This window comes from Passer domesticus, chromosome 5 (assembly GCF_036417665.1).
Source record: "Passer domesticus isolate bPasDom1 chromosome 5, bPasDom1.hap1, whole genome shotgun sequence".
Classification (NCBI taxonomy): Eukaryota; Metazoa; Chordata; class Aves; order Passeriformes; family Passeridae; genus Passer; species Passer domesticus.
In genome coordinates this window covers 17,437,199-17,464,717 of record NC_087478.1, presented here as the reverse complement: position 1 = coordinate 17,464,717, position 27,519 = coordinate 17,437,199, and the positions used below count along the sequence as shown (strand labels likewise).

Here is a 27,519-nt window from a genome sequence, read left to right as displayed (position 1 = left end):
CCAATAGCTTGGAGAGGGTCCTCAAATTTACACCATCCTGCAGCCCAGCTGTCCATCAGGGACTACTGCACTGTTTTCAGACACTTCACCAAGGAGCTGATCTCAAGCCTTGGGTTCTCAAAGTCTCTACGTTTGCTGCTCAGCAATGACTGAAGTCCCTGGGCTTCAGTTTTCCTTGACAGTCCTGCAGTGTCCTGGGGAGATGCTGATTATGACTCCAATCATGAATTTACTCAGGTACCAGCAGTTTTATGGACCATAAATGTACCCAATCAGAAGTCCCTACAAATGGGAACTGTTTCCAGTGTCCAAGATGGATTGTTTAGTGTTGCTTAGGCAACTGTGTACAATACTGCATTATTTTTACCACTAGCAAGGAGTCATGCATGTTACCCTTTTCCAAGAGGGAGAGAGCACATGTGTGGTCTCTGAGCTATGTATTATCTAGAACAATGCACAGGGAAACAATAATAAGACTTTCAACACTACTGTTTTCTAAGCAGGCATACAAAATTATGATTAATTACAAGGTGATTCTGATTTACACACACCTGAACAAAGTGTTCTTAGGGCAAAAACTCATTTCCAAACCCTATTAAAATCACATTATAAGGTAATTTTTACATAAAAAGGTGAATAAAATAAATGTAAATAAATAAATATAGTATATACCAGGGCAAGAGATGAACAAATGTCTTGGTTTGATTTTAAGCTGGGCTTCAACTGTTTAGTAAATTTGATTAATTTAGATGCTACAAAATTGATTGTAGTGACTATTAACCAAACTTCTCCAGTTTGCAGTCTCTGTGCTGGTCTTGGAGAGTATATAATGAGAGTAAGACTATGTCAGTGCTGTTCCTGCATCCATGGGGTACAGTTAATAGTGTCAAACATGTAAATTAGAATAGTTGTATACCCTGAGGTTCAGTTTCTATAGGTCTTTATGTTCCCTTTTACTGTACAAGTACAGAACTGCACAGCACAGAGAGATGCAGAGCAGAGTTTACAAAGAAAAAATGAATACCCAAAGGTTAACTGTTCTTATTTCCAAACTTTCTCTGCAGTGAACACAAAGACTGGGTTGCTTGCACTGTGAGCAGTGTCTGTCATGCTGCCCTTCACTCCTTTAAGAAGGAGCTCCCTATGAAGCCCGAGGCAACAATTCTCCTGGTCAACAGATCCCCTTTCCCCCCAGAGTCATGTGCTGCCTTAAGCAGAGTCAGAAAATCAAGCCAGCTCTCTGATATTAGAACATACTGAAGGGGAGGCCTGAGAAGTGGGCCAATTTTATTTGCTCAACTGACAACATGATAGTGGTTACTGTTAAAAGGAGCCATTGGATGATATAAAAAGGTTCTCTACATTCCTTGCCAAATCCTCCTATCAGGCTTCCATGAGTTCATATCAGGTCACTATGAGATTCTTTTCATCTCATAACACTGAACTCATTAATTTCCATGACTGATCTGAAACAGTAGCACGTACGGAAAAACCCCTAAATTTAGATGTATGACTAATCTGCTTTTGTTTTCCCTTTCCTGGATCCTCTTTCACATACAAAGTGGAATTTCAGCTTTGCTACAAAACATCATTTTGCTTGTTATATTTCCAGAACATTGGCCTTATATCTGGTGTTCTTTGTTCATATTGACACTAATTGATACTAGCAGGGCTGTGACACTGCAGTAAGTTTTCCCACAGTACAGGCAAAAGCACTGCAGGTTAGGCTGCCAGCCAAAGCAGTTAATGCTTCTCTTTGCATTCTTTTCAGCTCCCCAGAGAAGAGCTAGTTTACGGGTACCTGGCACTTAAAGGTCCAGGACATTATTGCCACTGTTGTTACTCTTAAAATACTTATCTAGAAATGGTGTCACTGCACAATGATATTTCAGAAGCTTAACATATGAAGGAAAAATTATCTGAAATTCTTCAGCTACAAAATTTGTGATTAAAGCTTTAAGCTACTTTAATTAAACTATATTAGACCATTAAAAAAAAAAAACAAACCAGGAAATGCACTACTTGACCTAGGATTGATAAACATAATAATGAGATGAACAGAGAATATTTTTCTGTGTGCAGATATTAACTCCATGCAAAATCAGCTGAATGTACGACAAACTTATTTTTCTGCCTTTTACTGTCCCCACCTGTGCTGCAGTTCCAAGACAGGGGGGAGTGAGAATAAATGGCTCCCTGGACCATACAGCTGTTTACAAACTTGATATGCCCCATTTCACTGAGCTTGTTGATTAGTTGCTGCCCTAGTGTCTGCGTATACAGATTTATGTGAGTGTCCTCAGAGCAACTCTAGTAGAAAAAGAGTCTCAAAGCAAAAGCATTAAGTCATGTGATGCCTTTTGATTTTTGTTTTCCCATCCCTTAGATCAAAATGTGAGGATATAAAATTTGGCCTACTTCTTTTTTGCCTGACCTAAAACAGCTTTTACATGCACAAAACAGACCATTTTCTCCCAGACAATCAAATTTTGGATAAGTTCCCAAACACAAATAAAGACATTCCCTTGAGTCTAATATAAATATTGACATAACATAATTAATCAGAAGAAAAGGAGATCCATATTCAAAGGTCTGTCTTCTAATAATCCTAAACCACACTAATCCCAGAACGGATGTAGTGTTTATTAAATAGAGCAGAGAATTGAAGAATCAGTTCCAGATTCTATATCTGATCAGTGAGGAAAGGAATCTTCCTCTTTCCTGGCTTTTAGACCCAGAAAAAATCTTCCTCTTTCCTGGCTTTTATCCTGTTTCAGCACCAACATGCAAGAATCAGGCCAAGCCAGAAAAGCATACAATAAAAGACATGGAAATGATCAGAGATAAAACTGAGAGCAAAAATAAAAATAATTTAAAAAATAATTCACCTTTTCACCCTAGAATACTTTTGCTTTCTGCAAACATCTGTGTTTGACTTCTAAACTCTGTGGGAGTCAAGGGTTCTCTGCATATGTACAGACTGCACCAGCCAGAGTAGCTTGGTCTCTAATGCTGGGATACAGCTAGTAGTCATCACTTTGTTAAAATTTTCAGGGAGGGGTGGAGGAGTGTTAACCCAGTGAGTGGGCTTCAAACATACTCATATTGAGACCCTCAGAAAATGCATCCTTCAGCAGCACCTCTTTGAAAGAGTGCGTGTTGGGACAGCCCTCTCCAACACATGCACACAGGGACAGACTCTCTGTTTTTCTTTTCTAAAAGTCTGCCAAGTGATTGAAGATCTGTCAGCAGATATAAGGCAAATTCTTTCCTCAGGCAGGCAGGGAGTTAGTTGTGCAGTTCTGCATTCTACCCAGGATTCTTCACTGTAAGATATGCGCCCAGAGGGAAGGACAGGCACCCCAGGCACCCTTTCTCTGTGGCAGAAGCTTAGATCTGGCCAGCCTTGCACTCTTCACCCTCACAAAATCCTGCACTCCTACTTGGCAGTTGGAGACTATCCTCCCTCTGCTTCTGTTCATGACTGAGATTATCCTGAGAGAAAGGAAATGTTGGAAGACCTAGAATACTAATCTGAGCTCATAATGTCACACAGAAAAAACTCATGCATGACACTCCTAGTCATCCTCACTGGTTGCTTATCAGCATAGCCTGGCTCAACTTTTGTGCAGATTAGACCACATTTGATCACATCCTCAGTCTCATTCTATACATAGGCATTGCTCTGATGGGTTGCACCACAACTTCTCAATTTATTCAGGCAATTCCAGTGAGAAATAGGTGAACTTCATAAGAAAATATTCCATAAAGGTCTTTAGGAATACCACTGTTGGATAAAAAATGATGCAGAGCCAAGTGGTCTGTTACATGGATATGATCAGTCTGCACAAGTTGTCTGGTCCTAGAGACAGATAGCAATCCCATGCTTAGCTTTACTTTGTGGCCTAGACCTGGTTGATGTCTCCCAGTCGTGATTAAGTGCTCCCACTCTGAAACTGTCCTTTGAAAAAAGCACTGTGTCCATATACAAAGGTATACATTTTCTTAAAAGTAATTCCTGCCCAGTTCTTTGAAACTGTCCTCATGCTCACTCTCTAGGAAGGGTATGACAGGAAGAGACAGTGATGGCTTCCTGCATCTCTAAATGAAGAGCTCAGTTTCAGGGGAGGGATCAGCTTTCTCTATTTGATAGCTGTAAGCAAATTCCACCTTTGAGTGAATGTCATTCTGGGGTGCCTACCTTGACTTCTGCATTCAGTCCAGAACTTCGGTGTCCTTAACTGTGTCTGGGTCACCTTCTTGACCTGACTCCCAAAATACTAGCTGCTTTAACATCAAAGGTCAGTGCAATCAAGTCTTTCATCGGCTCTAAACTTGCAGAGAACACTATGGAGCAGTCACTAGGAACAGCAGGACAAACATTAGGACAGTAATGGAGTTTTACACTGGCTTCAGTTTCATGTCTTCATGCTGCTCCATGCATTGCTTGCATCCAGCAGCCCTTAGAAGTGAGCATGCAGATGGCAGCCTGGCACAAGACAATGGAGGAGCTCCCCGCTAATCTATTGGTGTATATTAAAACATCTAATCAAATGTGGAAAAATGAGGTCAAATCTACACCAGTCATATGTATTGGTGGCAAGAGGCAACGTGTGTTGGTGAACTGTACCTCTTCTAACTGGAACTTCCCCTTCAGTAGAGAAATCCACCGTGTCACAATGAATACATTTTTCCAGGTCCTGTGAGCCATCAGACTGATTCCTTTTTTTTTTTTTCTCTTATCGCAAGCATTAATTATCATCTGAAATTATACTCTTTATTTTATTTGGGGCTTTTGTTTGGTTCTGTTTTTATCTGTCTTTTTCCTATCTCCTTTACTGTCACTACCTTTTCTGCAAAAATATTCTTCCTCCTGATAGTTTGTTACTGTTCTATTTACACCATTCCAGTGTTTGGGAGATATTTAGAGTGGTTAGGTAAATATATCAGAGAATTCCCAAGAGGCATGTGTCTGTTAGAGATGTATGATCCCACCTCCTCTTGGTAGCTTGGTGCTGGATTATGGCAGTTCCATGTGGGGCAGCTGTCCCTCCACCCTTGCCAGGTCTGCTCATCCATGACAGACCTACTTGGGAGATACAAGAATGAGGGAGAGGCTCTACATGCTGCTTACTCAAGGACAGAGACTGCAGGCTAGTGAATTCCAGTGTATTCAGAGTCATCATCTAACTGATCCATGTGAAAGTCTGAGGGAGAGCCTTTTTATTTCAAGAAAAGGAGGGATACAGTCAAATTTGGAATCTGGTAAAATTTTTTTTACCATGTGTTGATAAGCAGAGAGGCAGAAGCTCTTCTGTCTTCATGGTCATCTTCACTTTCTGGCAAACTTCTGTAATACTTGAATTTTCTGCAAAATTTATAACCTTCAGCAATAGACTCAAAAAGAATTAAATTCACCAACACCTTAGTGCTATTTGAAGTACAATGGTCTTTCCTAGACACAGGGAGTCATTATCTTCATCACTTCTCAGGAAATCTGCTTGGAAGGCCATACACATAGCACATATTATAATCAATTACAAATATCACATTGGGATCTCCTATGAAAAATAAAACCATCCTTCAATTTTTTTGGACATACTGGGGTTTTTGGTATGTTTAATAGTTTTTTGAGACTGAGTTTTGTTCCAAATTAGCTGCTGATGACAGGGCTTGAGGTAATCACATTTTACTGAGCTACCATAAAGAAAGCATCACCAAAAAAAGAGAAATTACCTCAAGATTTTTGCTACTGCAATTTTTTTTTCTAAATTTGACTGAAAACATTGTCATGGCAAAAAGAAACTGAGGACTGTGACAAGAAAATGGGATAAACCCTAACAAGTCAGGAATAGAATGAGTTTTACATATTTGCATTTGCCTTAAAGGTATTTTAATTTGCCAAAAGATTACTCCATTGTCAATCCAATGCAGAAAAGCAGTTATTAGTGGCTAATAACCAGGGGCACAAAGCTTTTTAATTTCAAGATTTTTAAGTACTTGGTATAATATTTTTCAGACTTTTAAATTTGCGTCTAAATAGTACATTCTAAAGTAGATCAATAATATTTAGAAGTATATGTTAGCATTTGTTAAACAATTTTGCCTTTAAACTAATCCTTTTCTTTTAAATTTGGAATGCATAATTTCAGGGTTTTTTGTGAGAGACACTTTTAGTTTTCTATTTGGAAATGTTCATTTGAAGATTGAAGCATCAAACAAGAAGATTGATAAAGAAGAAATATAAAACATTTAATTGACCTGACACCATGCTTGTAGCGCTCCTATCAGTTATACTTTAAGGAGAGGTTCTGCAGGGTAAGGGACTAAGCTTCAATTGGGATCCCTTTCCCAGTCAGTCTTCTTGTCAAAGGACTGCATCAGAGAAAAGCAAGAAATGGCTATTTTTAGAATCATGATTGTTTTGACCTAGGAATATTTTTTATCCGTTTCTGAAATCAAGATGAAAAAGTTATGTATTTAACAATTCTTGCCATCAAGAATCACAAGTGTATTTGATTACAGTTTCTTCCATCAATACTCAGATTCAAAGCATCAGAAAATTTTAAAAAAAAAGTATAAATTATGAATCAGGAGAGTAAGTTTTGTTGACACCAATGGATCCACAAAATAAGTTTCCTCTTTTCAGCTGTAAACTTTAAGAAAGAGATAAGTAAATGCATCAATGTACCATTTATCTTGTGTCTGAAATGAAAATTAGGTTTAATGGGAAAAACAAACCTACCATCTTCTGCTTAGGAAGTAAAAAACAATCCATTATATCATAATGTTATTTGTTTGAGGATTATGAAGCAGTATAATTCTTTAACAAGATCATGCTGTGTGCTCTTGATGTGGAGAACATTGCTAATTCCATTTTGTCTGCTCTCCCACACAACATCTTGTGACAAAGTATTGTGTTGTTTTTTTGTTTTGTTTTGTTTTTGTTTTTTTTTTTTTTTTTCTGGAGAAGAAAGTTGGTGAAACTTACACCAGAATTTGGTGTAAGTGACTTTAACCCCTTCAAATAATAAAAGACAAAAAATACTGATGAACCTGTGCCACCTTATCATAGACTGGTGTCAAAAATAATCATCAGCCACAGGAAACTTGCGTGATTTCGTTAATTAGATTTCTGTTCCATCAGGGATTGAGGTCAAAGAAAGCAAGAAATTCATCTTTACCATCTAAATGCAGGAGGAAAAAGGAGTCAGTTGACCCAAGTATAGTCATTACTGGAAAATACTACAAACAGTTTCTTGCACAAACATCTTTGCCCTCCCGTAGTGTCAATAAGAACCATTATCTACCATAAGCTGTGGGCTGTTTGTTGAATATGTTTAATGGTAATGCTGAAGGGGAGTTCATATAAGCTGTGCTGGCAGGAGGGCACTAAAATGTACGTAGAAGTTCTAATGGCATGCATAATGAGAGCAGCTGTATGTCAACATGCTGTTTCATAATGTTTCTTTAGGTCTGCTCATGCTCCTCTCTGGACTTTTCAGACAGATTTCTTGTGCTACATTTATTTCCTTGATGCCTGAGGGGGATTTAGGTGTAAATCCCAAAATTAAAGGTAAGCATTGTATGCACACTGCATATCTAATATACAAAACTGATAAACACATAGCATATCAGTCCTAAAATGGCATGAAGTCAGGGAAGAAGTTGAAATCCAGAACTCTCAGTAAAGTGGAAGAGTTTCTTATACCCTTGGGAAAGTCCAGCAAATGCAGCAGAAGTTTAATCTATGCTCATGAGGACAGGCTTGTAGAAACTCCTATTAAAAGGCTGCTATCCATTCCAGAGTCAGGTGGCAAATACCCTTCTGTGGTTCTTTTGACATCAGATTACACATTCTGCAAGTCTTAAAGATAGGTCCTACTCCAGTACAGCTGCTGACTCAGACTGCAGAGAGATAGGGTTTCTGTTTACAGAATCAACGTGGAGCTGATGGGACGACCCAGTGACATATTGGAGTTCATCTGGGGGAGCAGGGCTTGAAGTGACACTGCATGTGCTACACTGCCAGGCTGCAGATCTTATAAAAAGAGCTGCTGTGAAGCAGATGGTTCACTTCCACCACAGACACCATTTTGATAGGAACAACTGAGAAGTAGATCCTGATGATATGCACATATATGCATATACACACACGCTGTGTGTATGTGAGTGTTAGCTAGCAAGTGTACCTTGAATACAGGCTATGATACAGCACTTATGCTTTTGTGGCTTCCTGAGGGTTCCCCCCCGCCCCTTTCTTTTTTTTTTTTTTTTCTGTAAGACAGAACATGCCTTTATGAACAGTTTTCTATTTCAGTAATACATATCTTGCAAAATTTCCATTCTTCCACTTCTCACTCACCTACATGTTAGTCACTTGGGAAAATTCCTTTTCTCATCACCTCAGCTCAGAGGAGCAGACCAGGCTTTGAGGCTTTGGAACAAGCCTCAAAGAAAATTCAGGGATTTTTTGGGCGAAAGTACATAGCCACAAGACTGTTGGGAATAAAGGTGGTGTGGTTGGTAGGGGATAAGTAGGAGGCCCTAGGATTTGTGGGCTTCCCTTGTCCCCCATCATAAATTAAAGATGGGGAAGGCTTTATATTTTATTCTTGAGGTGCCATACTTCTTTTCCTCATCCTACTCTTCACCTCAACTTCTGGTTCACCCTTGTCAGTCCCTTCTCATAGCACTTTATGGGAGCATATCCAGGAGTTTTCTGGGAAGGAAAGATGGGAAAGGAGCACTAGGGAAATACTGAAGAGTTGTTGGCTTGTGACAGACCATGTGCAAAACAGCTGACTGTCTGGCTCTCCCAGTCTAGGCCTACTTTGTCCTACTAAAGCAGCAACAAATGACACGAAACATTAATGCAAAGTATGTTAATAAAAAGTTGAACTATAAGAACTACCTTAGCTGGTTTTGCCCTGCAATTCAGTGCAGGGATAGTAGAAAAATCACTTTGTACTCAAAATTTAAGTAGAGAAGCAAATCCTCTGTGTGTTGCCTCAGCCACATATGTCCATTCCTTGAACCAAAAATGGAGAAAACGTAATTGATTAATAATTGAATTTCAAAATTGAAATGGATCTCCTTAAGAAAATTTGGAAGCTAAAAACTAAAATTGATACTAAAAAGACACAATTTAGGAACCATTTCACAAAATGAAATTTTGAAAATGCTTTAGTATGGGTCATATAACCTAAACATGAATCAAAACCACTTTGCTTAACTATTTTGTGGGGTTTTATACCTTTTAAGTTTGAAATAGCAATCATCAAAAAGATGAAAAAGGGCTAAAAGAGACAGAGATTTTTTTCTTTTATTTCAAGATAAAATTTCATATTTATTACATATTTTAACAAAACCTGTTAACTCTCTTTAAAAAGGTGTTTCTTATGAAACACAAATTTCTAAACTTAGGAAGCAAAAGCCATGTCTAGCCCCTGTACCTACAAGGAGATTATCAAACTCCTGCCTGGAAGCAGTATGTTGGGTTTTGTGTGACATTTGTGTCACCACCAGGACCCAGTCAAGTCAGTTCTTTTGATTATCTTTAGCTTATATTGAGTGGTCTGACAGCTTGTATTTTCATTTCCTTCAGGTGTTTTCTCTCTGTATTCACTTGCACTGTCTCTCCTGAAGCATAAAGACCTGTATTTATACCTGTAAAGTAAGGAGCATCCTGGGATTTTTACAGAATACGTTGCATGTGTTCACCCTGAATAACTCCTGTTTGTGAAAACCAAGTTAAAACACACAAGAAAAAAGGCAGCTCACCTGTGAAAGTGAGAAAAAAAGGAGAGAAAACTGTTGGAACACAAAGTCTGCTGATAAGTCATGAGCTGACATGAGAGTCTAGCTCCTTCTCATGATGAAACCCATTCCCATGTAGCAGTGCCCATGTTTCTGTAAGGAGACACCCTACAGTGGCTGTGTTTGAGGGTCCCCAGGACAAGGGAAGAGATGAGAATCTTGACTCCATGTTTCAGAAGGCTGATTTATTATATTATGTTATTATATTACATTAAAATGCTATACTAAAACTATACAAAAAAGAATGGAGAGAAAGGATCCATCAGAAAGCTAGAAAGGAAAGGAATGAGTCATAAAAACCCGTGGCTCGCAGAGAGTCTGACACAGCTGGACCATGATTGGTCATTAAGTAGAAACAACTCACATGGACCAATCAAAGATGCCCCTGTTGCATTCCACAGCAGCAGATAATTATTGTTTTCCTTTTCCTCTGAGGCTTCTCAGCTTCTCAGGAGAAAAAATCGAAAAAATCCTGGCAAAGGGACTTTCATAAAATATCATGGTGACACCTCACCTTTGCACCTCAAGCCGTTCTGGCCATGAGCAGGGCACAGAGCAGCCACAACACCCACTGGGAGCTGCACAAGGACACAGGGGCACAGCAGCCGCTTGAGAAGCTCAGGCTCCTTTGAAGCAGTGATGGGAAGGAAGAGGGAAGGCAAACAGGTGCAGATATACATCTGCTCCAGGAAAGTATGTGGAGACTGCCAGGATAACAGCCACATTCCACAGACACCGTGATGCATTTCGGAAATGCTCTGTGAGTGTACTCACAGGGACTTGTGCATACGGACCAGCAGAGCCACACAAGTGCAGCTTGTCAAGATAACAAAGCTTTGGGAGGCCAACATGTAACTTTGACTTTTAATCTTTAATTACAAACTTTCTCAGCTTGTACTGTGTTTGTTCAGTAGCTGGATACCTTATGTTCCTTTTCAGTTCAGAAGAACTAAAACTGTACCTTGGGGTACTTATCTCAGATTCCATTCATAAACCACTCTAGAGAGCTCCCTCATGGCTATCATTAAGCTCCCTTCCTGCACACACAGGCAGCAGGTATAAAATTCAGAGAACCTGAGTTTAGTGCCTGACTTTGTTAACAAGTTGAAATCATTGTATATCACTGTAATATTGTATATATCACTTTTGTGTTTGCTTTTTTTCTTTCTCGTCCTTGTCATCCGAGGAGGTGTTGATTTTGGTCTGTAGCATTTACACATACATTGAGTCAATGCTTTTAGCAAGAAGGTATTTTTTTAAGCAGGAAACATCAAAGCTGGAGGGCACTTCTAGGCAGGGAACCAGATAAAGTCTGTGACGGCACTTCATATAATCTATGGCCTCATGATTTTAAGATGCCCAGTGTTTTATGGTGCATAAAGATTGTTGGGAAGTCTATTTAGTCCTGTACCAGGAAAATTTTTTTGCCTCTGCATTATACTGTTCAGATAAGATGCTGACTGTAACTTCCCAACAACAGATCAGAACATGTATCTTACCTTGTCATTTATCCAGGTCCTTTATACTACTTTTTCATCTTGAACTAAACCTTTTAAAATCAACTTAGGTATCCTCACAAGAAGTGAGGATATCCCTTTGAACTCCATTGCAGTCATACCCTGAAGAAGATAAACAGGTAGCTATACAGAGCTTCTCAAGATCTGGTCATGTACCATAGTAGGTAACAACATGACTGTAATATAAATCAACAGCAAAAATTATATGGGGAAATAGTTGGGTTTGGAACTTGGAAATGTATCAGATTTGGGACTGCAGTTTCCTTTTTATAATATAAAAAAATATCTAGTCTTCAATATCTAAATTAAAAACTGTTACTTGTTTCATTAAACTCTCATATAAGTATTTTTTTCATGATTTCACATGAAGCACTCATGGACAAATGTCAAGCATTGAAATATATAGATAAACAGTAATCCATGAATTTGTTTTCTTTTTTCCATCTATCTTACTTCCAACCAACTCAGCAAATCCTTTACGTTTCAATAAGCCTCATTCTAGCACAGAAAGAAACAAAGCACTATTATAAGAAATTGTGAAAAGGGAAACTGTAATGACACAGGCTTGACCTGGATTTCATAAAAGGAATTAAATTACTCCAATTATTTAAAAGCATGTGTTATTCGATTATCTAAATCTATATAAGGAGCAGAATTTCCTGCACTAAATTTCTTTTGACCACAAAATAGAAATACAATTCTTATCCCTTAAAATTTAAAATCCTGATTTACAACCAGATGCATCAGGCACATGGAGGGACAAACAAGACAAGATGACAGTGTCACCTTCTAGTTTGTAGGCAAGGACTTCAGTTCAGCATACATTTAAATTGGTGTGTACAATTTAGGCTAGGCCAGCACTTCAGAGCCCCAAGGAGACTGCAATTAGCCTATGGATAACTGCACCCATGTTAGGGCTCCTGTGGAGCCAGACAAGTGCCTATGAGCAGTTTCAAGTGACTTCAGGGCTCCTATGGCACTTTCACCTTGGCCTCTACTTCAAGTCCTTCAAAATAAATCAGTGGCACCAGGCATAACCATCCGGAAAGTGGAGCTGGGAGCAACATGCCAGGAGGGGATTGACCTTTAAAAATCCTTTGGAAGTGACCTCCTGATCAACATTAAGCAGAGCACTTGGATGCAGGATCTGTACCCTTACGACCCTGAAAAAAAAATTCTTCACACCAATTTTATGGAATAAAATTACTACTGTAAATGTGATTCTTGGCCTAATTTTCCAAGAGTAGTAGGAATTTATTGTTCCTCTGAGAGATGATTGTCTTCATATTGCTAAGAGTTTGTTTTCCCTAAAATTGTCAGACAAAAGCATAGTTCCTCCAAAGCAAATTGAAAATATGGCTCACTGTTCCATAGCCTCTGTGCTTACCCAGCTCTCTGCACACAGGGTTGCCTATTCCTGCTACCTCTTCCTCAAGCAAGCTTGTTGTTCCCAGCACAGATACACAGCAATAGTTTAGATTATCTGACAGTGTTTTGGTGAGCACTGGTTGGGGCTAGAAGTACCTGCCTCACTGAATAATATTAGCATTGATATTTGCTGGTGTCTCATATCTCCTGCTCTTATTGCAGCTTTGTCAGAGCTGGAAACCACTGAAGAAAACACAACCTAGTGTGTGAAAGCCCCATAGTTTAGCAGTGCCATAAAGGTTTTGGAAGAGCTGGCCGAGACTCCACATACAGCTTTCTTCATTTTAACAAAGGGCAGTGCCTAGCTGGACAATTCATGTGCAAGCTTTGCCTTAAATTTCTTCTTAGCTATTCATGTGCATTCAAAATATTTTTGCAACTAGAAGATCAAAAAGCCACCTAAACTTAAGGAGATAAAAGAGAGGATAGATGTTATTGATGTTTAGTTATGCAGAGGTCTGAATAAGAATTCATCACGTCACAGATATGACTGCTTTGCTATCGCAGAGCACCAGATCCAAGAAATTTAATTCATCTTTTGGGAATGAGATGCTGGGAAATTTTGTCTCATGCACTTTTGAAGCAGTAAAATTAAAGATAATTAAAATTAGCTGTGATGAATTGGCACACAAGAAACAAACAGATATTTTGTCTCAGCACCATGAGTTTTCCTCCTAGAGGCAGCCCCATGTTTTGAATACAAAGGTGGATTATCCAGGTTAATGGGGGAAGCAGGTCTTCCATTTCTACTGAATTCACTGGAAACTGTACAGATATTGCTCCACAAATAGAGAGATTTTTAAATCAAAATACAGTGCAGTGACCTATTTTCTCCATGCAAATGCCTCACCACCTCAATGTGATTCCTGTCACAGGGACTGACATATATTGCTATTATAGTCTCTGTCTGCAGATCCTCTCTAATGTGCTAGATTGGTGCTGCTCCATCCATGGATGCCTCTGATGGTCAGTGGAAGCTGAGCCCAAATGGGAATCCTAGACATTTAGTTCAGCCACCAAGTGTCACTATGCTTTTCAGCTGCTTGCATATAGCTTAGATGAAAACAATATTATAAATATTATTAATGATTTTGTCCTTTACAAAAACCCATATGTTTTATTGAATTGAAGATCCTGAAAAAACATAAAAATATGACAATAATAAAACATGGCTGGAGTGAAATAGTAAAATCCTTGTTCTTAAAAAAATTGCTTTGGGTTCTTTAATTGCTTGAAGAGTTTGGAACTGCAGTTTGGCTTTTTACCACACAAACCATCTGCCTGGCACTGGCCTAGTGCTCACTTCAAGGGACAAATCCTGACTGACTCACCACTGATGAATCATTGTCTCACTTGGGGATTTCCTCTGAATTGTTCCACTCCAAATCATCATGAAAAGGACATTCTACTCATTCAATAGCATAAATAAGTGTCAAGGAAAAAAAAAAAAGCAATATATATTTACTATGGCACAGTTAATCTGCTTAGTCCAGGAGTTTCAATATCAGTTTTGCTAAATACAATGCTTTCAGCTGAGGTTTTTGGGTTGTTTTGTTTTGTTGTTGTTTTTATTTTCTCTTTCTTTTCTTTTCTTTTCTTTTCTTTTCTTTTCTTTTCTTTTCTTTTCTTTTCTTTTCTTTTCTTTTCTTTTCTTTTCTCTTTTCGAAACTAAGGCCTTTAGAGCAGTCATTTACTGTGACAGTTTTACATATCACTTTAATCACTTCAGAAGTTGTCTATTTATATAAGCTACTAATTGTTCTCCCCTCAAGCAGTAGCACTGCTCTCTGAGGTGTGCAGGTAATCGATCCTGCTAAAGACATGAATATTTCCACTAAATGCCAATCTAGAAAACGTAATTAGATCAACAGTGGTAAAAGTGGGGGTCTGTTGCCAGGCAGAGGAAAGGCAAGAAATGAGGGCATTGATATTAAGAACAATTAGAAATGAGCGATGTAGGCAGTGGGAACTGCAGCAGAGAGAGGCAAGATGAATGTTGTGGTCAATGCATGGTATCGGGAAAGGGAGTGATTTGCAGATAAAAGGAATGACAGAAAAGTAAACAATGATTTGGATGGAACAGAGAGAGTCCAAAAATCTCTCAAAGATCTTATGTATTACTCAGGTGGGAGAATGAAGTCTTTTCTTCTACATTTATTATTATTATTGTAGACTGCAAATTATCTTGGGAGGGTCTGCACCTTATGATGTTTATATAAAGTGTTATACAACATCGTTGTTGATGTTCTGTAATGTAACACAGTATAGTTTGAAAAGATGCTGCATGTATTAGTGAAACAACATACCTTTACCTTCTGTAAAGGCAATTTTCCAGTTCTGGCTCAGAAAAACATTGAGTCAGCCCTAGAAGATCCTCTTTTGGGCACATCTATCCCAGCCCACATTTCTCTGCATTTTGTTCTGTTGAAGAATAAAATATCCAATGAGAATTTGAATTGGTTTTCCTTTGCATGTGACTATGAAACAATGAGGTTACATTATATAATATTGATGTTTTAAAAAAATTTAATTCTGGTTCTGTAACTTTTGGCAGCTGGCAATATGTGTGAGTCCTTATACCTCTGTTTATGCTGAGCACACTGTGCCTCAGCATGGTTCTGAGGTGGTGAAGAGGACTGTGTGCACTGTAAGGTATTACCTCATAAAAACACCAAATGTTGAGATTCGTATTTACGTAATTGCTGCGTATTACATAACAGGATAATATCTAGTAGTTGGCTTTTGGTTTTGTTGTTAATTCTTTTTCTTAAGGGAAGTGTCAAATTTGTTCCTGTTTGCTTAGCTGATTTAGAATAGGAGGTCAGTTCATGCTGAACTTCCAAACAACACAAAGCTAAAGAGGTTTTAAACAGCCAAAGGCCAAGGGTTAACAAACACAACTGGTTCCAGGCAGGCCTGTGGGCTGGCAGGAGTAATGTGTTACTTAATGGACAAATAATTCCAAGCAGGGATGCCCAGTGGATTAAAACTGCTTGCAAAAATGTTACACTATAAAACTAAATAGGAAAATTGTTAGTAAACTGCAGTATGCTATGATAAATGTAGTACTTGCTCATAAAATAACCAATAACATAATAGAGTTTGTGCAACTAGGGGTACCAGAGAAGTTTATTGTCTTATAATTCTAGCATAAAAGTTTACATTTTGGTCTCTTACTTTTTACAATGCCAAATACAAAGAAGCTCTTATTCTGATCCAACATAAATTTAAAAATATACAGTTTTGCCTCTTCTTTACAATCTTAACTTTATTTTTTCTTAATAGTAAGGAGCAGCAATAAATGTATAGCCAATAAGCAATCAATTTTCCAAATTTTTCCTATATTCCAATGGCCAAATGATAAAGCTGATTTTGACTTTGTGTAAAAATCACAAGGGTGTCTATTGAAACTCTTTTAAAGCTGCCTTCACTTTAACAAGGATGTGGAAGAAGTCCTTAAGAAAATGAAACAATATCTAATGTCAGCTCTTCTGCTGATAAAAATTGTTTTATAATAGTGATTCATTATATGTCAGGTACTGGCAATATATGTGGCAAAACCTTTATTTCTAGATTGTCCTGAAGAGATTGTAGGTTGATTACCTATGAGTAGCAACAATCAATTTAAAATATTCAAAGATATTATAACTTCTTTTAGTGATGGCACTGACTGCATGTTTTGCTACAAAGTCTGGGCCTAATTAGAGTCTCTGGCTGCCCTAAGTGAAATTAGGATGGTCACCTCCTTAACCTATCTGTCAACTTCCCTCTTACCTTTCTCTATGCCCAAGGAAAGAAATATTCACTGTGGAAGAATATTGAGTCCAGAGAGAAAGGGCAATGACAAGTGTCTGTAAAGCAGCAGGAAAACTTTCTCATATATAACTAATTTCTGGTTACCTTAAGAAAACTTTGATGTTCAGGAAAAATTCTCTTTCTAATCACCAACCAGATTTAACAACAGTAGCAAGTAGCGTTGGAGATTAATGCCACAGAGGATATTCAGGGACTCCTCTGATGACTACTGTATTCAGGCTCAGTTCCAAGTTTGTTATAGTTGGTATGTGTAACTTACAGCAATTAAATTAACCTTTGACTGATGAAAATTAATATACAATGAAACCAAATAGAAATCAGGGGGTTAATTTTTAAACCTATTTCAGAATAATTATCTTTTTGTTTCTGACTTCTATATGAAACTTTGTAATATTATAGGTTTTTAGGGAGTTTTTCTCTTTACCCATATTCAGATCCAATGAGTGAAGACAGGCAACCTTCAACTCAGGCAAGATTTGGCCTTTTTAATGTTCTGTATTTATGCTACAGAAACTGGTTTTCAGTTAGTATAGATTCAAATTTCTTAGCAGGGTAATCAAATGAAAAAGTTACATGAGGTTGGCCCAACTTGCTTTCAAGCAACAGAAACAGAGCTTCCTAAATTATATCAAATTTATCCCATGGTTTTGACCAGTTGCTGATCCAGTGATGAACAATTTCAGCCAGGCCACAGCACCCCCAGGTGTGAACTGGAACTCTGGGAAACACATTGCTTCATCCTTGATTTAGACTAAATATTCTGCAGCTGAAAGAGACACCTTCAGCTGTTCAAGTCAGAATGGATGCAATCATTTTAACCCTACTTAGCCAGGATAAGATATTTGATCTAGTTTCCAGTCAGCAAACACAAGATTACATTCTCAGCTGGTGTCAACCAAATTCAGTGGAGCTGTGTCAGTTTATACCAGGTGGGGAATTAGCCTGGGCTTTTGTTTTCCCTTAAATCAAAGTTAGACCAAAGACAAACCAAAGCCTCATCACATGGACTGGGAGTTTGTTGATAATCTGTGCAGGTGTTGTCTGTGGTGACCTCTATAATGTCTAAATACGAGACAAAGCAAAATGCCTGTGTTTATTATCTCTACTTTTCAGCATTGGGTTAGATACAGGGTTAGCCAGCCTGTCTATAGGCAAAACAATGTGTATCTTACAATAAAACTCACACAGAAAAAAAAAAGGGAAATTAATATCATGTGATCATCTTATAAAGTAGATAAACTTTAAATAACTAAGGAAAAAGAAATAATGCTTATCTTCATTAGAAATCAAAAATATTATCCATTTTCCAAAAAGTATTAAATAAAAGTTATTCTATAAAGGTAATAATTTGTTAATAGAACATAGCATAAATGTCTTTTTAAAACCTTAAAGAAAAAAATTTCTTGAAGAGGGAGGGCATTTAATTGTGATCAATATATTTCTCAGTAAAAGCCAGAATCAAATATAAAAAGTCCCTCTGGAAATCACTGCAACCATTTATGAAACCTCACTGCTCTGCAGACTTGCTATGTGGTTGATACCAGCAAAAGCTTACTGTCAATCCATCTCATCATCATTAGAGTAGATCAGCTGAGCATCACAGAAAAACAGCAACCAGGAGCATAGTGACATATTTTGGAGGAAACTCATTTAGTAACTGAAAGTAGAAATCAAAAATGATTGAAAATTTCTGTCAGCACACTTTGGAGGATAGTCATCTTTTAAGAACATCTCAATCTATTTTCACATTTCAGAATTAATGCTATTTTCTATTCTTCATTTTATTTCTTTAACTCTTTTACACAGACACATGCAGGATTGTGTTTGATGCATACATGTATAAATGTATAAATGTACATGAAACTTTGGAAACTGTTGAGTAGAGAATGTAGCATCATATGCTCTGTCATGAAAACCTGAACTAGCATTTGCCAGTATCATTAGGGAGCTGTGAAAACAAAAGTAACTTCAGAATAAGAATGAGAACACATGATCTTAAAGTCCTGCACTCGAGTTAATTGAATTCCAGTAGGAAGAAGCTCATGTGTCACTTTTAGTCACTTTAGTCTTTTTAACAGTAGAAAGAGCCAGCCCCTGAATAAATCACAACTCAGTAGTTTTAAATGAACTGCAGACAGAAGACAAAAGCTTTGCCTTGTGAAATTCCTCATAGCATCTGACTGTTGTTTCACCAGCACGCTATTAGGTCTCTGTTGAAACGTTTAAGAGATTCATACATGGATCTTCTTGATTTTCCTAAGGATTCAAGGTGTCTCATGATTCAAGGTCCCTTGTCTTATCAGATGAACACCAGCATTACTCTTTCCTTGCAGGAGTAGTCCTCTAGGGCATCATAGGTTCTACATTAAGTAGTGCTTTGAAATCCTCATGCTAAATTTCTCTCTATTCCACAATTCCTCTTTGGATATGTTAAACAAGTTACCAAATTAAATAAATGAAATTTCTTTCTCCCAAATTCTTGTTATGGTCCAAAAACTGCAGAGAAAGGTTGGTTACCACTAGCTCTGCTGTGAGGTCTCAAGAAAACCTGTGATCTTTGCTGCAGCAGAAAAACTTCACTGAGCTCTTTCTTATAACAGATGGGGATTTAAATAATCATACAATATTTTGTGTTGGAAGGTACCTTCAGAGATCATCCAACTGTCCTTATGCAAGAATGACTGCCCTGCAGGCTGCTCCACATACACCAGGGGCACAGAAAGTGTGGCTGAAGTGCTCACAAGTGTTCAAAAGCCAGTGGTACACTTACAATCCAAGCACTATGTCTCACAGGTAACTATCACGAGCCAGAGCTGATGTACGGTATGAAATTAAAGGACATTTAATAATTTTGTAGTGGGAATTTGAGGAAGTGGGGGCCCTGCAGATCTCTTTACTCCCCAGAGATACGGTTTAAGGATCTCATGCAGCTCCCAAATCCACAGTTTTTCTTGCACACTGTGCATGTAACATGTGTTTCATCTATCGCTGGATTTCTGCAGTTGTACCAAATTAAGAATGGCTGGCATACCTTCTGGATTTAAAATGAGCCAATTTTTCTCCCCAGCAAGGCAACTGAACCTCTCACACACTTCAGCTGACACTAGGCAGTATCTCTGCAGCGTTTGCAGTATTTCCTAGGAATTCCCTGTAGGCCAGAAATAGCACAGCAATGCTAGTTCCTTATCAAAAGAAAAGTGGTGAGGTTGGAAAGCTGACCTCTATAATAGAGAACAGCAGATTGTGGTCTGCAAGCAGAGTGTCATGTGTCACCAGCACTCAGCACATAGGTGTGCAGCCCCTGAAGCTCAAGCCCTAAGAGAAGGAGCTAAAGGGAGAGTCTGAGGACAGCTATGGCAGCTGTTTGCACCCCCCTGCACTGCTGGCTGTCACAGATGGAATCAAGCGGTCACATGCACTGGACTGTGGAAAGAATGTGTGCTGCCTGGGACAGAGAAGTGTCACTTCGTGTGACTTCCCCACAGACAGCGTTTGGCAGTAGTTAACAGAGCTGTCTCCCGAGCTGACCCCTGGGCATAAAGGGGTTCTCAATAAAAGCTGTACCCAGTCTTCTCACAGTGTATCTTTTGGATGTCTAAGGCAGTTATTGGAAGCTAAACAGCAGATCTTCAGGGTGTATTGGACTCTGGTATGGGCACCCCCAAGATACCACTAAGTGGTTCATTAATTCAGTGAAAGAAAAATTTCAGTCTTGAAATGCATCACAGTAATATTAGAAAGATCTTGCACCCAAATGCATCAATCTGGGCAGACTGCCATGGTCATAAGACCAAGGAAAATAAGACCAAAAAGGCCCTCAAGAGGTCATCCAGCTCATCTCTCTACCCAAAGGCAGGACAAGCTCTATCTGAATAGTTATTCTATTCTTTCTAGTGTGTCCCTGGTGATGGACATCCCTTGCCTTTTCTGAGTAGCCTCCTACAGCAGTGAACTGCTCCTAATATGCTAAACACTGCTTCAGCTAAGACTATTATTTCTTGACCTAGATGTGTCAGACTTGGCAATACTTATTTTTTAATTTATTCCTTAATTTTCTACAACAGGTTTTTCATATATTTGAAGATGACTACCTCCCACCAATTTTTTCTCTAGAGTAAGCATCAGCAAGTGTTTCAACTTTTCTTTCCATGCGAGAGTCCTTTAGTCAGTGATCTGATCATTGTTGTCCCTTTCCTCTAGACTCTATTTCATTGTTTTCATTCTCTTTCTGGTTTCAGATAGACCTTGGTGTAGACATACCCTTGAGGGTTCTCTTAGAAAACAGTTCATGAATATAGTTTTCTCTATAAGCAGAGGATAAGCAGATAACCAGAAGACAAGTAGTGAGCATGTGTCACAATTTTCCATGGAGTGTATATAACATTTATAGCATCCTTCCACTGTGGCATCTATAGTTTTGTCAACTAAAACAATTTAAGTGATCTATGTAGGAGTGATAGCTGCCACAAGGGACATCGCTGAGATTAACCACCTGAGCACTTAGGAAGTGACACCCAAGGAGTCGCAGTAAACAGACCACAACCCAACTGGCCATGACCATCCAGTCTCTGTCAAGTGCCTGTCAAGTCTTCACTACATATATTCAGGGGTGTTGAACAGTTACACACCCATGCAGACTTTTAGTTAAGAGATCTTTGTTTTTTTAAAAAATATTTTTCTTCAGACATGTTCATAGCAATACTGAGGCTACGTTGTGAGACTACTTTTCTTACTGGAAATTATCCTTTTCCCACACATTTGTGGAAAAGGAACAGTTAAGTAACAACAATTCCTGAAAATACCTCACACAATGTTGAATTAGAAGTAATATTATGTGCTTTATAAGCCTGACTTGGCCAAGCAACATAATTCAAACATGGACTAGTCACAGTAAAGCCCCAATTCAAAAGAATGACAAAAAGATTTTACAAAATAGAAAAAAAAAAAATAGAAGGTGCTTCTTTTTACTTCTTTTACCAATGTACATATCCAGGACATATCACTTCCATGCTGCTCTGAGAAGGCACACAGCTTGGACTGAGCCCCAGAGCCCTGGGGCTGGAGTAAGCCTCAGGAAAACACCCACTTCTGTGTCAGAGCCACACTCGTGCATGTGAGGATCACACTGGCTTTACTGAATGGAAGATAAACCTTCCTGAGCGTGGATAAGGATGCAATGCTTAGCTACAAATGAATTTGCTTGATTAGAGGTATTAATTAGATCACTGGATCATACCTGTGTTATGTGTCAAGGTCAAATGCTTAGATTTCCCTGGAGCCATGGATGTAATTTGCGTAACAGCAATACCACAATGTAGACTTATGAAACACTTTATGTTATTTTAACAATGTAGCCCTAATCACATGTATAACTAAGAATAATACTTCTTGTCCTTAGACAAAATTCTTCTGATTCCTTTCTTATCTCAGCTTGTCTGCTCTCTACTAAAGCATACCCAAACACTTTGTGCCACATTTTTATTTATGTTATAATTAAAACTTCTTAATAATTTCTTATGGGGAGTAGTCTTGTTCAGTTCAATACTCGGATGATTGCCCTCATAATTGATTGTTGCACATTGTTACACAATTATCTAAATATTCTTGATTATAATCTCATTTCATTTCTATTTGCTAGTATATCTTCATCATATGACCAGTTCCTGACCAATCATTTGCATCAACGTAATTTTAACAATGATCTTGTTTCCCAGAAAAATAAACATATAGTTAAAGGTTAAAGTCTTTGTACCATTTTATTTAAAGTAGGAGCTTATTGTCCTGATTTTGTTTTGGGTTTTTTTAGAACAATTAAATATCAGTGAAATCATCTGATTGCAGTGAAAGATACAACTAATGTATATTTAATTTTTTTCTTTTTTTACTTTTTTAAAATCCTCATAATAATGTCATACTTAACACTACTATCAGAGAAGTGGGCTCTTGAAAAAAAATTAATTCTTACTGGGGAAATAGCAAGTAGAGGTACGTGACACCTGGGCAGTTATAAGGAGGGCTGGAGAGACAAAAGCCTCCAGCAAATGTTGTCCAGAGGGGAACACATGAGCCCAGGCAAGCTGTATGTCTGCTCCTCAGTCCACATTGACTTTGCACCTAAAACAAGCTGTGAGAATTGATCTTCTACCTAGAGTCTCTCTCCAAGTCACCTGCCAGCTGTGTGTACAATAAACACAGTTCTGTGATCACTTTAAATATTTAAACTCTTGAATCCTCATTGTTTTCCCAATAATTCCTACTTTGCAACTTTTTTCTTTCTGAAGGCTCAGCAACCAAACATTTCACTGATGTTTTCAGGGACTTTATATTTCCTCCAAGAGCAGCAATAGCTAATTGAGAGTCCATCATTGTGAGTGAACAGTGAAGGTTATTTTTTTCTCCGTACATAACCTTCCATTTATTGACATTGATTTCATCTGTCATTTCATTGCTCAATATCATGAGACTGGTCTATCACTCCTCACATCCAGCTTATGCTTTTACTATCCTGATTAATTCTGTCTCATTAAAACTACCTTTCAGCTCACCACCTTTCCACAACGTTTTTGTATCCAAATCCCTAGAATGCTGATGGTTCCTTGCTGTGAAAAATTATCGTTCTCCCTACCTTTCTATTTTACCCCTCTACTCTGAGTCAATTCCATTTCATTAATATTGTTTATATATTTTTAAAAATTTAAGTTACTAAGTTTGAATCAACATTATCCAAATAATCCTTGGCTTTTTCAGAGGATTACCATAGTTTTGCAAAGTATGGCTTTTTTCTACAAAAGTTATTCTGATTCTAGTTCAATATATTTAATTTACCGTTTTGTCTACTCATATTTGTAATTATAATTTCTACCACTTTTCTGATAATCACATCTGACCTACCGACTCGCTAGAGCAAGGAAGAGCTGTTTGATGGCTGATTGCCCATTTGCCATTTTCTATTATTTTGGTGTCAGATGGCAAGGTATCATTCCCATGAACCCTTTCCAGCTCAGATTTTTACCTATAGAGAAAATCTAAATCTGCAGGATAGACTATTGCTTAATATTTTCTATAATGACCATAAAGCAAGAAGAGAAAAAAAATTAGTGTATAGTGTATAGGCTTGTGTTTCTTTACCATAGTGTTATTCACTAGTGAACCCTTTCTTTAATAGACTCCTTTGGTTTTTTTTGTGGTGTTTTTTTTTTTTTTTTTTTTTTTTTTTTTTTTTTTTTTTCTGTTTGGGAAAAGCTTTATTCCATTTCTGAGGGAAGGCTTTTTCTATTCTTTGTATTATCCCCTATCCTCTGATGTTCAAACACTAGTTTAGGGAAGAAAAATTGAAGAACATTGTCTTTTTAGGAGTGTTTTTGATGAGTAGTACAAATTTTCCAAGCTTCTACAGTGGTGTAAAACCATCCGTATTTTAGCCTTTTAGCTAGAATATTCCTTTTAACTACTTTTCTCAGTTTAACAGAATGCTATTCTTTGGTGGTACATATTACATGAGTAGGATAAAATTTTTTGGGGTATGTTTGTTGATTATTATTATTGTATTTATTTTACACTTACAACGATATGAAATTTGAATAGTCTGTGTCGACAGCTGCATGGTGGCTCTTGGGTAACTCATGTTTCATCAGATATTGTGGATTAAATTCTGAGATATAAATCTAGAAGTAATTCTTATCTCGGTTTTTTGACTTAGAGCTGCAATGTGCAGATAGTTACAATGATGTTTATTGTGAGTAAAGTTTATCAAATATTTATTTAAATTTTCTTTTAATAATCTAGACTTCTTAATTGTGCTCTGCTTTGTATGTCAGTATTCTTTATTGTGTCTTGGTTTCTCTCTTCTCTAGTCCTCTGTCTTAAATAGGAAGAATAGCACATTTTTGTGCTGGATTGAAATTAGGAAAACAAATATTCTATAATTTATGAATTATAACTGGGAGATGGAACCATAACAAGACTTACAGAAGCACTCAAGATAAAAAATAAAAAGAAAACACCCTTCAAAAACATCTGGTTTCTGCATATAGCGCTGTTGCAAATATTGTGCCATAATCAGCATTAATGTTTATAGTTTTTATTTTTAACATTTTGCTAATGTAACACACTAAGTTGTGATAGGCTTTATAAGTACATTTTGCAAATACTTATCATTATAAGGGAAAATATAGAGTAAGATAGGAAAATAAGGGGAAAATGTCAGAGATCTATTTCAGATTTTGGTTTTTTTCCATATTGTAAAAGTAAGATGTACCCATATTTATAATTCTCTACAGAAAATTTTAATTGGTTGAATTTTGGTTGCGTTTGTAGCCATATTGACAAAATTTTGTCTTAAGAAGCAATTTGAAGATGGTGGAAGTTGAAGGCCACATCAGGAGAGGAGTCCCAGGTGAAGCAATTTGCATGGGAGACAGCACAAACAGAAGACAGAAAATTAAGGAACAGAAAACTGGATATGGAACCACTGGTGCAGCAACAGGGATAAGAATGATCGAGCAGAAGAAAAGAATGGTCACACAGGAAAGGGGTGAACTCTGTGGAGACCTCAAGACAAGGCACTGATTAGATGCACCAGTGAAGCATAAGCCACTGAAAGAAATAAAATGGAGTTGAGTCAAATGGATGAGCCAGACAATGATCTTTTCAGTGAGGTGAACTGGGGTAAAGCAGAGTGATCTCAGCATGGCCTTGCCAGTGAGCAAACCCAAAGATTCCCCAGTGGCAGGGCAGAGGTATGTTGGAAAAGGCAGGGAAATGCATTTATAGGGTATCAGCTGTGCAGCTCAGTGTTTGCAGAACCACCCAAAACTCAGATGACCAACATAACTATAAAGTAAGCAGTGTTATACTGCAGGTGATTTGAGAAACTGTAAAACATCACTGTGTCATGTAAAATCCATTACTCTGTGTCCTGATATGTCGTGAGCAATGATGTAACCCTATGTTGTGACATATTTGATTTAGGAGACTGACTTAAAACCCTATACTCTTATTATAAAAGACTGTAACTTTCTAATCAAAAAGACATGTAAAATACTTGTATATATCAAAAGAATATCCAAAGGCAATTTTCAGGCAGCTCATAATTTAAATATTCTATTTCACAGCACTGGAGATAGTTTCATAATGTATGGATTAAGTTCCTATATCTGCATATTCTTTAACAATATACAATAAATGCTAAATCACAATTTTTCTCTGTCATTATGATAAAAAGCATATAGTTTATAGGCAGTAGTAAACAAACCAACATATAAGAAAGGCCTGCTTTTGAATCATTCTTGGTATTATTTAGTAGTCTGAAAATAGTACACTTATTTTTGCAATAAAAATCAGGTACTGTGTAAAGGTTTTTAGGTTCTTTAATAAGTCACAGAAATTGACTTTAGATTTAGTTATTCAAATAAATTCTTGTTATATGTTTTCCCTATCTTACCTTCTGAAGAAGCATAACAGAGGCACCTATCTCACCTCATTTTACACAGCTACAACATCAACAAGTTCACTGAATATTCTTGTATAACTTCCTTTTATTTTCAGAAAGACATATGGACATTTCCAGAATGTATCTCATCCCAATGAAGAGATGCAAAATGAGTCAGATGAGTCACAGCACAAATGTCTATTCCTGTGAACAGTTGCCAAAGGAAGTCTTGGTCAGCAATTCAGGTGCAGAATTCTAATGTGTAAATAAATAAAGGGAGATGAAACCTATTCAGGAGGTCTAGTGACAGCAACCAGGAAAAAAGGGGGATATAATGAGTAATAAGAGACTTTAGAAAGCAGGATAGATGGATTTTCTCATGACAAGAGTTACAGGAAGGAACATATATAGGAAAGAAAGTTCATATTTAAGTTGTTGAGATGAGGAGAGCAAGACAGAGATAACAAAAGCAGAAAATGGCCAATGAAGTTTCATGTCAAGCAGCAGTGAAAGAAAAGAAATTAGGTGCCTATGAAAATGCTCAAAGAAAAATGTGAAATGAAAAAAATGGGATAAAATGGGCAAGTACCCCTTTTTCTGAAAACAGGGAGACTGGGCATACCTTCTATTTTACTGTCTTAAAGAGAAATCATTTATGCTCTTCTGTAAGGTCTGTTGGAATGAAGAAAGCAAAGAGGCTGGAGCTCCTCCTCTGCCCCATCTCACTGCTCAGTGAAATATCTGCACTCCCAGGCATGGGGCAGAGTAGCAACTCTGATATGATGCAACTTCCTTTTCAGAAACACTGCTACCTCTAACCTGCAACCCATCGTCACTTTAATAACAGCCTCAGATCTCTGATTTGCCCTAAAACTCCTTATACTAAAAGGGAGTGTTTTTTCCCTTTGGCTTTCTCTGTGGTCAACTACATTATTTCTATAATAACAGTCTTTATCAAGATCCTGATTTTGATCCAAATTTTCTGTCACAGTTGTGCACTTCTTTCCTTATGTGGGCTTATTTCACATCCTTAATATTAATTAAATGCAGAGGAGTGTTTTTTTCCACATTAATTTCTTTTCTCAGATTTGTTCCTTTCTTTTTTCACCAGTAATTGCTGGATTAACTGCATTGTTAGAGTTCTGAATACAAATAAGAGGGTTTTCCCCTTTCTTTTCCCGACTACATTTCTATTACTGCAATCACAAGTATTGTTAACAACATTAAAGCCCACAGCAGATGTGAACCAGGCTATAGTGAGAGAATATTTTCATTCCACAAAAAGGTTCAGTGCTGAAACATAATGTTCTTGCTTCCCAGCTATTACAGGGCAAACTAGCATGCACTTTTGAAAGTTAATATCTAATTTTCTAGATGTCTGCTGCCAATCTGTTTTCATTCTACTTCAATACAGAAGGCAATGAGAAGGGATTTTGCAAAGATTACTACTGGGCTCATTATTATTGCACAAGTAATTCTGGAAAACAAAATACCAAAACTCAGCTGATG

General features: G+C 37.6%; 1 long non-coding RNA gene across 2 annotated transcripts; it reads left to right on the top strand.

Annotated features, from left to right (window-relative positions):
• Positions 1-25,124, top strand: LOC135301263 (uncharacterized). 2 transcript variants are annotated; one of them, XR_010363001.1, is made up of 3 exons: positions 1-237; positions 7,475-7,576; positions 24,897-25,124. It is a non-coding gene; the product is annotated as an uncharacterized LOC135301263 (long non-coding RNA). The 2 variants fall into 2 exon arrangements; XR_010363000.1 differs by lacking the exons at positions 1-237; positions 24,897-25,124 and adding exons at positions 4,674-4,697; positions 19,221-19,357.
• Positions 25,125-27,519: the final 2,395 nt, after the last annotated feature.